General features: G+C 36.6%; 1 pseudogene across 1 annotated transcript in view; it reads left to right on the forward strand.

Annotated features, from left to right (window-relative positions):
• LOC311603456 (transmembrane protein 268-like) overlaps positions 1 to 13402 on the forward strand; it is a 59229-nt pseudogene that overhangs the window by 15619 nt on the left and 30208 nt on the right. Inside the window, exon 5 of the transcript in view lies at positions 187 to 291. The product of the transcript in view is annotated as a transmembrane protein 268-like (transcript). The remainder of the gene's footprint in view (positions 1 to 186; positions 292 to 13402) is intronic.

Consider the following 13402-nt stretch of genomic DNA (forward strand, 5'->3'; position numbering starts at 1 on the left):
TCCATCCTCCTTTTGCCCATCTACACAGGTTGCAATCTCCAACTCACAGCGCTGTTTGTTATTCTTATCTCCGTGCACAAAGTGCTCCCCTGGCCGCTAGCTGAGGTGTCGTTGGTCGGAGCCTTCAGGGGGAGCACTGGCCTAAGCTAGCAACTTTGATACTTGTTCTGCATCCTCCATCTCCAGGGCTGTATGACCATGGTGAGTGAATTGCTTCTCAGTGTGCTGCCCACTGACTCCTTGACAGAGCAATGTGGTGTGCTGAAATGGCGCAGTTTGGAGAACTTGTGGGTAAGACATGGCCTACCTCTGGCTTCTTTGTGTCCAAGATGGAGGAGTCTCTTAGCCTTTGTTCAGTGGAATTATTCACTGTTTTGTGACCTACTGTGGGAAGTGACAGCGTGAATGAGATAAGAGAAGCCTATCCTTGTCATCTGGTCACAGAACCCTTCAGTATAATGATGGAGAGTAAAACTGTATCTAATGAGTGACAGGGCAGCTCGGCTCATGGAGGCTTGGCATTCTCCTTCCACATTTCCTAGGACTTCTGCCTGCCTGCCTTCTGGATGGGGCCTATGTGGTAAGCTCATGGTGGATATTTATTTGTGTGGGGCTTAGTTTCCTCCTCTGTAAAATCCATGTGTCTCACCTGTTTCACAAGGTTGCCACGAGGATGAGCCATCCAGCCTGAACCTGCTCCTAGATAGTATTTATTATTATTAACATGATGATGATGATGATGATGATGATGATGATGATGATGATTAATCACATGTCTGTGCACATGAGTACTGGCGATTAAACTCAGGCTCTGCAAGAGTGGTCCACACTCTTAACTACAGAGCCATCTCTACAGTCCAGTGCTCCTAGCTCTTAAGGCTTGATGCCCATCAGAGGCAGGGGCGTGGACACTCTGCCATTCATCCTGTCTTCTGGTCTTCATCCCATTGGTCAGTGTGGAGGAGAGCACCTGACCAGCAAATGTTTCGAACTGAGTAGAAACAACCTTCAGTGCTTGCAATACTAGATCATAAGCTGGATTAGGATATCAGCAACCTGTCATGGTTTCTTTTTTAAATTCTTGCTGTCTGGTATACAGTAGGTGCCTGTACGTGTTTAAATTGTTTCTTCTCATGCTCAATTATTCCATCACCACAGGGGTTTACATGCAAATAAAATGTCAAATCTCAAAAATATATTAGAAGAGATGCTTAATAATCAGTAAATGTGCAAATTCTGCTCATAAACACAACTTATGCGCATCGCATAGAGAATGCTATGTTGATTTGGTGTTTTTCTATAATTCAACTTTACTCTAACATAATATATTTAATACAAAGCCAAATCCATTAGTAGTTTTTAATATGTCTATTTACTTCATAAGATTCTTATGACTATATAGCAAATTTTATAAAATACCATTAAATATTTTGGAAAAGTACACCTGGTAGTTAGTTTGTCTTAGGTCACCAGGAATATAAGACAGACTTTTTAGAAAGTTATATTTCTTAGTTTTAGAACACGTATTAATTTTTGAAAACTTTGCTTTATAGAATTTCTTACTTTTAAAGAAATTGTGCTAAAATATTTTATTTTAGACTGGATGTTTGTTACAGAATGTACAGGTAAACTAGGGTATACAATAACTCTCTTTTGCAAAATTTTTCATGTCTTCAGTCAAGTTACAAGAAGATGTCTCTGTCTTGCTTCTTCTAAGGGACATATCTTTCCATTATCCTTTAGTTCTCTCTTTTCTGTGATGTGATCCAAATTCCACTGCTCCTCTTGATTATCAGAATCTCTTTGAAAGGCGCATCACACCCTAGCAATGGAGTTATAATCAGTGGAGGGAATACACTGCAAAAGTGCAAGGTGTAGAAGTTCTTTTTTACAAACTTAGTCTCATAACTATGTGCCAGGACAGTTTTTGACCATCTAGAAATAAGAGATGGGAGAAAACCTTTGTTGGCTTGATAAACAGGCAAGAATGATATTATTCTGCCATGGTTTAGTGATACAAAAAGAATTATTTTTATGAGACAATAACTGCATCTGGGTAAAAAGTTTTAGTACATCTGAATAAGTATAAATTCTGAATGATTTCTAACCCTCTGTACATTTCACTAAGGAGTTTTCCACGCGCAGGAATCTGTGGGTGGGATTTTTATTGCCTCTATCAGCGACATCAGAGATAATTTTCCTACTACAGATTCTCTTCCTGTGTACCATCTATATCCTTCTGTCTTATTTATCACTTTGCATTTTCCAGAAAGAACAAAGAAACACTATCTGGTATCTGAACCCTAAGTGCCTATTTTTTTTTCTTCTATTTCCAATTCCGCTGAGATATTCTTCAGTTCTCATGTTTTTCTTCTAAAAGTGTTATAACTAAAGTGAAACTGCAGACTTCATTGCAGAAATCATTAAAGCAGTTTCTCCTGCAAACCTGAGAATCACAAAGACATAAATCTTATTATTCTAGAGCCATGAAGGAGAAGGTCACTGGGAAGTCTTAATACTCCACTCAGCCATTTAGAATCAGGCTTGAGCCTAAAATTCCGAGATGTGTTTGAGGAACACACTTGAAGTGTTATTGTCATTGACCTTAATCTGAGGACACAGTGCTGGTGAAAAAAGAACACTTTTAATGACACCAAGGCATAGAGGATATACAATGAACATTCATATATCAAAGACAGGCTAATCAAGCTCTCATATTGAAATGAGTTACAGCCTAGCCAGAGACTTCAGGTAATAAAGAGTTGAAAGTGAATGAGAAGTATACTCATACAATGTTACAAAATGAAATATTTCCAACTTAATGTTTAAGGTTGGGTGCTGTAGGACAAGATTTGTAATATTCCTGAATCAGCATGCTAAGTACAAAATGATAAAATCAAACAAAAAAGGAATGGAAATCTCCTACCCACAAAAGTATTTCATATTCTTAATTGTATTACTAGATGATCATATTTTTAATATATAAGATTAAATATCCCTGAAAGTAAATTGACTTTATAAATGATGAAAAGTAATATCATGTGGCAATGTAGAGGTAAAAGTTAATAAGGCTTTTCAGTATTTAAGACTTCAGAACATGTCAAATTAAGAATTGCTAATACCTGTAGGACAATTTCACATCTAAATATTTCCTATGTTAGAGGAACTAATGAATATATTTTCTGAGAGATTGATTCAAGAATCTAGTCACTGTAGTCTGAGACAAGGGATAGCTCAAATTTGCATCAGTAAGATACCAGAAAAAATTGTGGCATATATAAAAAGAAATAAACTTTCAATACACAAAGTATCATAGATATTTTGTGGCATGAAAGTATGCTGGCAAATATTGTATACCACAAAATTCTGTACAACTAGGATTATAATTTATAGCAGAGAAAGTAATAGGCTACATCTTTTGGGTAAATGGTTATTCAGTAAAAAGAAAAAAATGAATTGTTTCTGGATACTCATGTGCTTATTTTCATTGCAAAGATAATGACACTAATGTAAATAAATGCAAGATTAAACAACATCAAAACAAGAACAACATCATGAAAACATGCAACTAAGTAAATTTTTTCCTTTTTGTATTTATTCATATTTCAATTTTAAAACACAAGTGATAGCATATTCTTAAGAGGAAATGAAATATCACAGAGGTCTATATTCCCATAAGATAATGAAACTCCAAGGAACTAAAAAGGAAAAGCAAAAGGGGAAGCCATAACTTTAAACTGCTGTGCCTAGCTGGCTAATAATCAAGATCATTGGTCCCTGGTGGACGATGAAAACATTGTATTGTTTTTAACCAGCACTTTCTGGTAGGTAGCATGATGTACCTCCCTGATTTAATCCTTCCAAGGGCATGGACTGGATTCTTTTTGTCAATGACAGAGCTAATACAGATAGGAAAAAAAAATGATGATGCCAAGATAGAATTATACCTGATTTGACAGTCAAATAGGATGTACTGGTTAATTACCTTTTGTTTAGAACACACAAAGTTAGGAGAAGTAATGGCTGAATGTAGATGTTAAATTGACTGAGTTATTAAATGTTAGGGAGTATTTGAGTGAGCTGGGGAAGATGATTCCAGAAAAACATTAGCATGTGATCATGGGCTGAAGGGAATATAGGGATGCCAAATGGGTCCCTTTTCTAGACACCTGGGAGATGCTTCTAGTATCTTGAGCATCAGATCTCTACCTTTGCTACACTTTGATCTACACATTTTCACCAGCTGGTCTTAGTTTCTCACATGATTTTGATGTTAGTCTAAGCATTGTACCATCAGCCATGCATGTGAGGTTTCAGACTGCTGTGAGATACCTGGCTAGAATACCAGGTTCTGAAGCCTACAGACATGCTGCCATGGAGTCTCAGCCAATTCTCCCAGTGAGCCCTCTTTCCAGTATCTATATGCATATTTAGTTAGCTGTGACTGTCCAGGGAATTTTGACTAGTACAGTAGATATAGGCATATTTAGTCAGATGTCATTAGAGGGAAGAACAGAGTGAAACACTCAAGGCTGCTTGTATTCTTTCTGTCATCAGATGCTGTTTCGGTTTTAAGAAAACCAATGAACCAGTCAGATCCACAATTTACATAGGGTTAACAGGGAGTGATGCAAACAGTCTCTTACGTATAACAGACAGAGAACTAGGAGGAAAATCATAGAAACTCAAACCCTTGAGCCATGAGTGTCTTGCCTATAGCATTGGCAGAAGAAACTTGAAGAAATAATTACAAACACCATACACAAATACAAATAGTTACAAATACCACACACAAATATAAATAATCACAAATACCAAAAGAGGAAATATATATGCATATATATTGAAATCTAATAGTTTTGACACAAGGTATATGAAACAATAAAATGAGTAAGGCATTGCTCTAATTCCCACTGTTTAACTGTTGCCCCAGGGAACTGAGTCTAAACTCAGCAACTGTTTAACTTTTCAGAGATTAAATCTTTTACCTCTGACCCAACGCTACAATGAAAATGTGACTCTCATCCTCACATGGTTGGAGATAGTGCTGGGGCACTGAAAGCTGTAGGGATAATTCCAAGATGAGTCCTGGAATAAACTGTTCTGTGACTCTGCACAGTTCATTACTTATGACAAACATTCATTGACTTTGGGCTTAGTCAAATAAAAGGCAGCATCACCAATTCCGAAACAGGGTAAAGTTCAAAACTTATATCCTGGCATAAAATATCATATAAGACAACCAATGTAATGACCTAGTGAGATACACCTTCTGCTTGAATTTAAAGGCAGCTTCCACAGGAATAAACGTACGTCCGGTACTTAAAATCTCACCAAGAACTAAGTATTGTAGAGCTCACAGCTCACAGATATAGAGGTTTAACCCTAAAAGTTCTACTGATTGGCAGTTGTTTATATAAAACAAAGAGTTAATGCTAGGAAATAAATAAGTTAGTAAAAAAAGGCTCCTCTTTGTCACATATGTTGTTTAGGAAAAGCACAGGCATTCCTTTAAACCAGGTACAAATTGTAGTCATCCTGCATATTTCACCTATTTTTCAAATCCATCTCCAGAACGGCTTTACATGGCATTTAATTAGGAAAGTTACATGACAATGCTTCATATTATTTGATTTCTTCTTTTATATAAGATATAATTCATATTCATCCATGTATGCAATTAAAACATGCAGAATGCGTGGAGAAAGCATGCTCACAGAACAATGGTGGAAGGTCAGCTTAGTAAACGATAACAACAAACATGATTTGGACATTGAGTTTCCTCAAGGATCTTTAAAATAACTGGACCATTAAAATCATGGAAAGAGAATCTGACCCTTCAGGGAGAATACACTATACTTGCTCTACTGTACCTCCTTGCATGAAATGCACAGAAGCTATGGTGCTAGGCAGGGCTGTCGTTAGGCTCCTGGCTCTTGTAGCAGAGTCTGGGTAGAACAGGTGTGAAGAGTGAGGTATAGTAAACTTCGAACCCCTACCCAGATCTACCCAATGGACAGGACATTCTTCACAGTTGAGTTGAGAGTGGGGTCTGACTTTCACATGAACTCTGGTGTCCCATATTTGACCATGTCCCCTGGATGGGGAGACCTGGTGGCACTCAGAGGAAGGATAGCAGGCTACCAAGAAGAGACTTGATACCCTATGAGCATATACAGGTGAAGAGGTCCCTCTCAGTCACAGTCATAGAGGAAGGGAGTAAGGGGCAAATGGGAGGGAGGGAGTAATGGGATGATACAAGGGATGGGATAACAATCAAGATGTAAGAGGAATAAATTAATAAACTACATTTTAAAAAAGAAATAGAAATGGCAAGTCATTTCTTTTCTAATATTTGTGATAGTTCATGTACATTGGCCAAGTGAACATCATGATAGCACAAATATAGAATGGAACAGATCACAACATTGCACTGCTGTTGAAGACAGGTGTAGGCTTTGATCTTCTAAAAACCTACTTTATTTGGGGTTCTTTAAGGCCTCTAGATCCCTTCCAATCCACCTACCCTAGATAGGAAAGGAAGTTAATAGGAACAGTGGAAATAGACCTTTTTAGACTCAGTTCACTGGGGCAAAAATTCTACTTCTCATCATAAGGTTGTCAACAGCAAACATATCAACAGGAACAAGCAGCAGAGGGGAAACAGCAAACACAACAGACTTTTTGAAGTTTTCTCCCTAAAGTTTCTCTCTAAGAGGGTCTTGGAGTGGACAAAAGAACAGATAAGTGATGCAAAGCAACGCAAAAGCCAAAGGTCCAGCCTCTGTTTTTTGGGCTCCTATTCTCTCCCTTCAGAGTCCATGCCAGGATGTTTATCAGCTGTCAAAGACCATGACCCCAAATGAGGCAGTTTCCCTTCTAGTGGACAAACATCACACGTCCTCACACAAGTCTGTTTCACATCCCACACTTGGGTCAAAACAAAAACATTTATATCCACTACAGACCAGTACAGAGTTGGCCACTGATCACTTGACAGACTTTTTTCTGAGGGTACAATGTTTCATTCTCTGAGCTAGAAGTATTTTTAGGTGGCAATTGAAAAGTAATAAAGGGAAGAGACATCATACACTTACACACACACACACACACACACACACACACACGATGGATGAAACAAGACAAGTTCCAATGAGCAAGTTCCAACAAGCTTCAACAACTTCAACTTTACATACATACAAACATACATACATACATACATACATACATACACACATACACAAATGGTAAATAGAGCAAAGCTTCAACAGGCTACAACAAACTTTACATATATATACATATACACACATGCATATTGAGTAGATGAAGGAAACTCTAACAGACTCCAACCATTTTACATATATACATATATACACATATGCATTTATACAATATATACATATAAGCATATGAATACATGTACACATATACATGTATCCACACATAGGCATATATGCACATACATACACATAAACATATACATATATACACATATATACACATATATACATGTTTGCTGGATGTAACAAACTCTGAAGAGAGAGCTCAAACCAACTTAAATTTTTTCTCCCACAGCTTAAATATCCCAGCAAAATCTTGCATGCAGTACAAAAATCACAGTGTAGTTACATTCTATTTTTCTTGAAGTGAGTTGTTACAATAAGTATGCATAAGAAAAACATGTTCCCTAATACCCTGACATGATCAAATGTTTTTATGTATTATGGGTGAGAAATAAATATGAAAAACAAATTATTCCTAAGAACCCACAAACATTTGTAACTAAGTAACTTGTTATAGATTAACAAAGTGTAAACAAGCAAAGTAATTTTTCAGTCATTTTCTCTTTACTGGCAGGCTGCAATTTGCATTTCCAAATAATGAATTATCTTAAAAAAATAATCTTATAAAAATATTAAAAGAATCACCAATCTAAACTTTTATATAAAAACAATCAGCCAATTTTACTTTAAATCCTCCAGGTACACATCTACTCATTAATATTTTTTATAAAATCATATCAGGAAGCTGAAGGCAAAAATCAGTACAAGAAATTAATCACCTGATCACCAGGCCAGCTTCAGGGAGAGATTCATGTCAGCCAGTGTCACTTTGGCGTATTGTTCTTACTCACCAACCTCCAAAAGTCCCCAGCTCAACTTTAATGGAGTGTAGTTTTCTGAACTTCAAATTGTTCCCTATGATTTTCTACACCAGAGCCACGGCCTAAAACATCTTTACCTAACCTTGCTAAACAATCTATTTTTCCAAATTCTTTCTAAGAATAGTGGTTATTTCTAGCAATCCACATCTCTACGTTCCCTCCATGGGTATGGTTGAATCATTAATCTACTCCAGCAGCAATGCTTGAAAAAAATCAAGTACTATTGTTATAAGTGTCGATGACATTAACTAGTGAGAGGCTAGTAGCCCCCTTAGAGTGTTCACACAACTCATATGAGGGATGTGGTGGCCACAGGGCAACAAGCAGAGCGATGCTCCGTAACAGCATGAAGTCCTCAGTACATGTAGTCCCCAGGGCTCTACCTCCTAAGGTACACCCATCCTAATTGTGCTAATAGTTGAGCCAAATTCCATGAGTTCCAAAGCTTTTTATCCTGCTTCTCCTGTACTGTGCCTGGCACACTGGCATCTTATTTGTTACATAGAAGTTTTTATTATAAAAGATTGGATTTAATTTTTTTCAGTTTCATGTAGGTCCTGCCTACGCATATCAGGTGAGCAAATGAACCGGGACCATATAGGCAGTTTAGACATCTTCAGGCCCTATTGCCTGCAGAGGCTGATTTGGTCATGCAGCAACCACAGCTGGCAGATAATCATTTTTTTAAATCTGAGAATGAATGTCACTTAATATACTAATTGCCAAATAGACTTGTCCCCATGTCTAATCAGCAGATTATTTAAAATGCTCTTTGTTTATTTCCTCTCTATACGATTTCCAATGCATCACTTCCCTACCTTTTTTTCTCCCTTTCTTCCTTCATCTGAAGAAAGGGAAGATGGACAGTATGCTGTTTATTTGATAGCACCAACATGATTGATGGTTTCATTTGTTTAATTTCAACGTGACAGTTCGCCTATTGTAGGCCTAGACAATTCCACAGGTTCTATGTATTTAAACGGGAAATTTTCAACCTGTGGGTCATACATCTTTTGGGAGCAACCAATCCTTTCTTAGGGATCACCTAATACATTAGAAAAAAGATATTTATATTATGATTCATAACAACAACAAAATTACAGTTATGAAGTAGCAATGAAAACAATTTTATGGTTGGTTCAAGGTTCACCACAAACATGAAGAACCGTATTAAAAGCCATAGCTTTAGGGAGGTTAAGAACCACTGATTTAAATCAATGTTTATTTTGGCAACATGTTAGCAAATACATACAGAGATGTAAAACTCATTTCATGGAAATATATAAATTAATCATTTTAGTAGTTATAAGGAATATTATTCTTTCATAGTTGTCAAAAGATAATGTTGATTTCTATTGGGTTGATTGTTTCATGGGCTCAGTCTCATTTAGCAACATAGGTCACCTTCAATTCACTTTCTGCGTTCTGAATCTTCTATGAATTCTATACCTAATCTCACCACCATAGTCCTAGAAATTGACTGAGGGGGCACAGATGTATTTTTTTCTGCAGTTAAGCTTGTTAGCTTCATTAGCACCTTAGTGTGGTGATGGAACTACATTAAATGTGTTTATTTGAAAGTCTCTTAAATAATACCAACAGTGTTATCAAGGCTTCACACAATTAAAGAATGAAATTCTGTAGACAACAGACAATGAAACCAAAGCCACTTTAATTTCAGGATTTTTCAGACTGAAAGATTATTTCTATTCTTCAAGATACAATGTAAAACTTTGGGTTTTTTGTTTGGTTGTTTTATTTTGTTTTGTTTTGCTTTGTTTTGTTTTGTTTTGTTTTGTTGGAGACAGGGTTTCTCTGTGTCACCTGGGCTTTGAAGATCAGCCTGACCTTGAACTCACAGTGATCTGCTTATCGCTGGATCGGGGAGTGCTGGAATTAAAGGTATGCACCACCACAATTGGCTTAGGAAAATCTTCTTTTGCTATTATTTTCCTAGTGCAAGCCAGTGATGTCAAATGTGGCAATAATATTTAAAAATAATAATAAAACAAAATAAAAACAAAACATAGATATTTCTTTTTAAATGTAATATAAATGGTTATTTATAAAAATAGACAGGAACATGCACACACATACAAACTTTTTCTCTCCAAACAGATCCTAATATAAGAATAAGAAATCTCTGACAATGATGAGCAATTGTAGCGATATTTCCAGTATGACTCCTGGCCCTACTAAGATGTGCTGTGATTCTCGACACTTGACTATTTGTGACAAGCATTTATTGACTTTGTGGACTGTCAAATAACATCACCAATTCAGAAGTGCTATATTGACCTCAGAAACAAAGTGAAGTTCAAAACCTATCACCTGGTAGAAAATATTATATAAAATATCAAAGCCATGAGATGATCTAGTCTATTCCACCTTCTGCTGGAATTTAAAGGCAGCTTCCACAGGAAAAACATACATTTAGCACTTAAAATCTGGTCAAGAATTAATAGCTGGGGAGCACACTGCTCACAGGAGCGAACCTGTATTATTGTGCTAAATGTATATAGTACCAAACTGTCTTTTAAAATAATAGTTCTCTAATTTCTCAGAGAAGTTTCCTTGTTCAGAAACTCACCAGATATGTAGAGTGAAGAGAATGCTGTCATTGGATACCATGACAGATAGATTAAGAGAGCCAGAGATAAGACAAAGTCAGTGTGAAACAGAATCTTCTGGACATAGCAAGACTGCAGCACTCATGAACTCAGGGTAGCTGTAGTTGCCTGCACAAGAACTACATGAGATCAAACCAGTCAACAGTCTAATATGGAAATAGAGGGAGCATAGAGCTCTCCCCTCCTAGCTGAGGACTATTGAGAAGTTGATACCTTCTGGAACAACGTCATTCAGTTTTTCTTTGTTTTGCTTGTTTTTGAGAATATATCACTATTACATCTTTTCACCCTTCCCCTTCCTCCTCTAAACCATCTCAAATATTCCTCCTTGCCCTCATTCAAATTAATGGTCTATTTATCCATGTGTGTGCACATGTGCGTGTGTGTGTGTGTGTGTGTGTGTGTGTGTGTGTGTGTGTGTGTGCGCACACGCGCGTGCGCACACTCGGTTCTTTTTTAAAAGTGTGAACCCTGTTATAAGCCCACCAGCTTCCAGCCCCACACTTTGGAGTACTGGACAGCACAAATAGCACTTAATCAGTTATTTAATGATTTTTTAAAATGAAGACAGAAAGACAAAATGTTAGAAGGTAGAACCTGGGAAGAGTTAAGGAGAGGGACAGAGAGTGAATAATATGGAAAAATGCATTGCATGACATTATCAAAGTACTAACAATGTATTCAGTGGATGAAAGAATAACATTTTATGCTTTTCTGAACTGTATTTCTAGTGTATCTCAATCCTTTTCAGTAAACATTGAGTGACACTTTTAAAAGACAATGCAAAATTATTCAGAAATTCAGTTTCTCCTAGTCTCCTGATATGGAATTCTATGCAGACAAAAGATATAAAGATATATAATCATAATAATATATATAATAGACATGTCATATAAAAGGAGCATGCTAATTAATACAATGATTTTCTCTCTTCTCTCTTGTATATACCCTATTTTTAGAATCAGTACTAGTATTTCTGGAAATATACACATAGTAACTACTTTAGAAAAGTATTTCTTTTTAATTCAGTGTCTATTCAATTGTGGATGAAGAAGGCGCATCATGATTAACATATACCAGTCAGAGAATCTTTAGTGGCTATATTTATGACAATTACACTGTTTTCTTTCATTTTATGGCAGGATTTTTTATTTTGGTTATTGTTAATGTAATAAAATGATTGCTTTAGACTCTAATGAAAATTGAAGACTGTCAGTGGGCCAAATAACCATGACAATGGGTTAGGAACAAATACTGACGTAAAATGACGTTTTTGAGATTAAATGGACTCAAGCAAAGCAATATCCATCAGAACTTACTGTATTTGCCCTTTTATTTTTACTATGTTGGTGGCTTCTTAATTTTGGACTCATACAAAGGAATTCTGCAATCTATAAGACATATTTTTGACAATAGAATCAAGAAAGATTCAAGGACCACAAATATAATCCTTAGGTTTTCCTTAGGTTTCTTTAATTATGAGTGTATATAGGGAAAAATAATGTACCTTGTTTGGAAAAGTTTTACGAATAATGTGTAGTACTAGTGAGAGACCAGTGATACTTCTGGATATGGTCACAGACATCAACAAAACCCCAAACTATCAACTAAACACCTACACACACACACACACACACACACACACACACACACACACACACTCACACACACACACACACACACACACACACACACACACTCACACACACACACACACACACATAAATTTGAGGACAAATGAAATTATAGAAAAATGAAGTATGGAATACTTCAGATAGAAATAAATCTGAGGAACCTGACTGTAGCACATATGCCTCAGGAAGCAGACACTATTTCATGTGTACCCGCTTTTGCTGTGTCTCCGTGTGATCACCAAATTAGTAATCTATAAACATAAAAGAAGAGGTCATGAATTCAAAAGACAGTGGTTGGGAGGACAAGGCAGGAGTTGGAAAGTGGAGAAAGGAGGGTGGAAAGGATGTAAATACAATTTATTCACCTAATGACTTTCACATGTACTCTGGTGCCTCACATTTGACCATGTCTCCTGGAGGGGGAGGCCTGGTGGCACTCAGAGGAAGGATAGCAAGGCTACCAAGAAGAGACTTGATACCCTATGAGCATATACAGGGGAAGGAGGTCCCCCTCAGTCACAGTCATAGGGGAGGGGATTAAGGGGAAAATGGGAGGGAGGAAGGGGAGGATACAAGGGATGAGATAACCATTAAGATGTAACAAGAATAAATTAATAAAAATTTAAAAAAGAAATTCTCATATTAAAAAACAGGTTTTCAAAGGAGAAGAACTGTTTGCCCCTTCTTGGAACACTGAGAATTGAAAATGATTTGAAAGTCTTCCACAGTTGTGACCACTTGTTTGAATGGACTCATTCCTTACCACTTTCACTGTGACCTACACCATCATATGATTATAATTTTGAATTACCTGTGTATTCTTATCAGAATTTTAGCATTCCAGTGTCAGTGCACGAGAAGGAGATTATTCTGTAAGGATAATCAGTATATGTTTAAACTTTAAGTTATTTTAAATAACTAAAAAATTAATTTTCTATGTAGTTAGTAAAACTGCTAGATAACATTACTTCAAG

Source organism: Acomys minous (genome assembly GCF_964271855.1).
Source record: "Acomys minous genome assembly, chromosome: 8".
In the NCBI taxonomy this organism is placed as follows: domain Eukaryota; kingdom Metazoa; phylum Chordata; class Mammalia; order Rodentia; family Muridae; genus Acomys; species Acomys minous.